Below are 3,990 nucleotides of genomic sequence, written 5' to 3'. Positions count from 1 at the left end.
CTGTTTCGTTTATGTTATCTCAAGTCAAGAATGCTACTTCAGGTCTTAAAATCACCTGTTTCCTAACTTCATCAAATGAATATTTCTTATCTGTAAGGATATTTCATTTCTAAGAAGCGATAAAATCAGCTTCTTTCACACACCTTTGGTAATCCTTTGTTTAGTGCATTACGTTGCACTATAAACCGTACACCAACCAACTTCGTTGTCGTGCCTATCCGTCTGTTTTTCATGAGGCTACGGATAATAAAGGCGAATCGATTCATTTAGTATTCAGTAGATAGCCTGAGATTACTTATAGATGTAAATACAACAGTTCTCATTCTATATCCAATTTTGCTCTGATGAACGAATAATATTACTGTTTATTAACTGCCGTTTTCCTCCATTCAAAGAATAATTTTGCCCTGATGAATGAATTATATTACTGTTTATTGACTTCTGTTTTCCTCCATTCAAAGAATAATTTTGCTCTGATGAACGAATTATATTACTGTTTATTAACTGCTGTTTTCCTCCATTCAAAGAATAATAAGCCACTGAAATAAAATTTGTGCATTACTGGTTAATATGCATTTCAGAATCGCTAACACGTGAAATAAGTTGCACACGAAAGATCAATACGCGATGTCGCGTTCTCGCCAGCTTGAAAAGTTACTAAAGATCTTCGAGTGAATGTCACTGCAGTTACATATAATTATGACGCGAACGTTTAACATCATATCGATAATAAACCACATTAAACTACGTTATAATGCTCTTGAGGCTGGCATGTGGTATAGTCCTCCTCTAGAGCATGTTAAACATGTCTAGCATGGAGTAGAATAAAAAGGAAACAGAAGACGGGGTAGAGATAACACGTGCTTCCATTTTTTTTTTTTTTTTTTACTTTTACGCACATTGAAACTTTGCTTTGGAACGATTACATAATATTTGCGGCAACAAGTTATTGTTTTTTCTATCTAATTTATTTTAACATGCTTTACCATTTTCAGGAGTCTTCACGCCCGTCTACGAAAGGTGCAAATTTAGTTTTTTACGTAAAACAGAAAAACAGGTTTAATATTTGTTTTCAATACTCAGTTTTTCTTGTTCTTTTCTACAAGGCTGTCTACCGAAATATTAACACAGTTCAATGTGAACAGAGCTTGTATGTTTTTTTCACGTAAGGTTACAACACAGCAACACACACCGACAGGAGCGGAGGTTAATAACATAAATAGTGACTGGTGGCTGCAGACATTTCCTTAATAGTACACAACGCAACCATGGTGTTCATAAATCTATTATAGACAAAATCTTATGATCAGATTATTTTTCGGAGGCCTGTCTTTTGCACTTACTGTGTGTTACATCACTCGGCTACAGAAATCGTATCAGTTTCTGCTCTCAAACCTCCAGAGCATTTAGGCAACTGATTTCGACGAGTACATGCAATACAAAATTAGACAAAGCAGCTGGCATTGCGAATAGGCATCTTACGACATTAGTGAAAATTTTCTGTATTGTCCGAATAAATTACATGTTTCATTGATTTAAAAGACCAATTAATCGAAAGATAAATACGTTTAGAGTTAAGTTTTATACCTCTACACCCTTCTAGTGGCAGCCATACAAAATGCTATCGAATGAAAAACAGAATGTCGGACTAAGCGGAAACATTCAAACATATCTACTTGCAAAATTAAGCTACAAGCAGTTGTAGCCAATAAATGACATTGAGCTGACAAATAGACAGTGTTCTTCAAATGAAGGTAAACAGAAGTCTTGATGAGTAAAAATGAGTTTTAATATGGGTGCATGATGTGTGCGAGCCAGTAAGCATCTACTATAACTCAGTCTAGTAATTTTGTCCTTAACTATAATTATTCACTAATCAATAGCTCATAATAACAGTTGAAATGAGACTGTTTAGGGCCACGGTTTTTTAACGGTAGAGAGTGTATAGTTTTTAACTTCTTACAACTGTTCCGTTATCATATTGGATGATGTATGGTAACGCAGGGTGCGCATAACTACAAAATCGAAAAATGAAGTCTAATGTGTATCGATGACAAATTTGAGCGCTTTGTTTTTGTACTTTTCACAAGGACCAAGTTGTGCGCGGAGTTTCATATTTCTATTTATTTACATTATTTTTAAAGGCTCATTTCGATACGTTGGATCCTCGATTATAGACATTTAGCGCGATGCACCGCCATATTTAGGGGATTCTGTGGCAACTACCGATACGAGATAGCCCGTCTATGACCTATGTGACACTCGTTACGATCGAGTTACAACAAAAGCGAAATTATTTTCGCAGGAAGTACCCAACCGCAACATTCTGCTGTTTTGGAAATATTGTTTATTCGACGTCTTAGGCCTCAAAAAAACTATATGACTTTTGTCAAGATAGTGAGACACTTTTGAGCCGGACGAGTGGAATGTTATTTACAAATCGGGGCTGAATATTACACACTCTGAATAAAGAGGGGAAATACCATAATCGCATTAAGAAACTACTACGCTAGTATATAATCTCAGCGTTTAGTTTTGGTTTATGGTCTTTTTTTTGGGTGACAGGAAAATGGAAATGTGAAATATTATTTTGTCGACAATATTTCGTACTCCGTGTCATTTATTGTAATATTGTCCAAAATAAATTAACGAACCGCTAATGGCTTTATTAACTCGTCCAGTGTTTTGTATGGTAGATTTTTAAGCGAACATTGATACATAGCGAAAAAATACAGTTCTTGTACACTTGCAGCATCACTGACTAATTTGAGAATGAACATTTAGCACGCACCTGAAACTAGCAGCGTGAATGGGACGGAAAGATTTAACACAATATGGAACAAGAAAATGTTCACGTTAATTTTCTTTTGCTGCGAGCTATTGAGCAGAAGCTTCGTAAACATTTATAAACGTATTATCTGACAAACCGGGGTTGTCCGGACATTCATTTTGCTAGTTTTCTATTTGAAACGGAAACGAAAACTGAACTGTGTAGTGTACACCGAAACACTTACATTTCCATATATTCGTGAAAACACCTTTGAAATTATGAAACATCCGCGCAAAGAAATGTACATAATCAAAAATGTGTAAGTAAAGCTGCTTCGGGTGTCTGTAACACGAGTTTGTAAACGTTTTTATGGCATCGCGTCTTATAGCTCTATAGACAGATATGTTTTCGCCTGGAGCTGTTTGCGCTTGGAATTTGAAAGCTGTCAAAAGTACTGCTAGGTGTCAGGAATTACCTGAAGTTAACTCGACTGCAGGAGTGTCTTAGTAATAATGAATAAATGTCTTGAAACTTCATGCTTTTCACGCACCTCAGTGTTTATGACGTCATTCCTCTTGTGCTATGTGCCGTTCGATGATGTATTTCCGTAGGTACATTCAACGGTATATATCTATACTGCCCGAGAAATTCGTTGCGAACAGAACTAACAGTTCAGAAGTAATAACTGTAGACATCCTGTATGCTGCGGCAGATCTTCACGCATATCAGTTTATATGGTGCCATATTTCCTGAAGTATGACAGGTATTTGGTTCTCACCCCCACAACGGTTGTATCTGACAGTAAGCGATATGTGTACCATGTGTGGTTGAAATCGGTGTAGTGCTTTAGGAGACGTAGAAGACACACACACACACACACACACACACATATATATATATATATATATATATATATATATATATATATATATATATATATATATATATATATTGAGAGAGAGAGAGAGAGATCCACGAAAATATGAAAATATTTTAATATGTCATTTTACAAGTAAAACTAAGGAAAAAAGTTCATATAAACATAGGTCCGCAAATGTTTAATTACGGAGTGACGGCTAATAAAAGATTTGGCCTGAAATTTAGCAGCTTGGCTGATATGAAGCCATGGCAAAACTGTACGAGGTTAAAGTAAAGCACGGTTTAGTTTGTCGTTATCGGTCTGCTGAATCTAATCAAACATGTCCCAGACGTGTATGTGC

Source organism: Schistocerca piceifrons, chromosome 1 (genome assembly GCF_021461385.2).
Source record: "Schistocerca piceifrons isolate TAMUIC-IGC-003096 chromosome 1, iqSchPice1.1, whole genome shotgun sequence".
Taxonomy (NCBI): Eukaryota; Metazoa; Arthropoda; class Insecta; order Orthoptera; family Acrididae; genus Schistocerca; species Schistocerca piceifrons.
The sequence above is the reverse complement of the archived record's forward strand: the minus strand, read 5'-3'. Positions refer to the sequence as shown.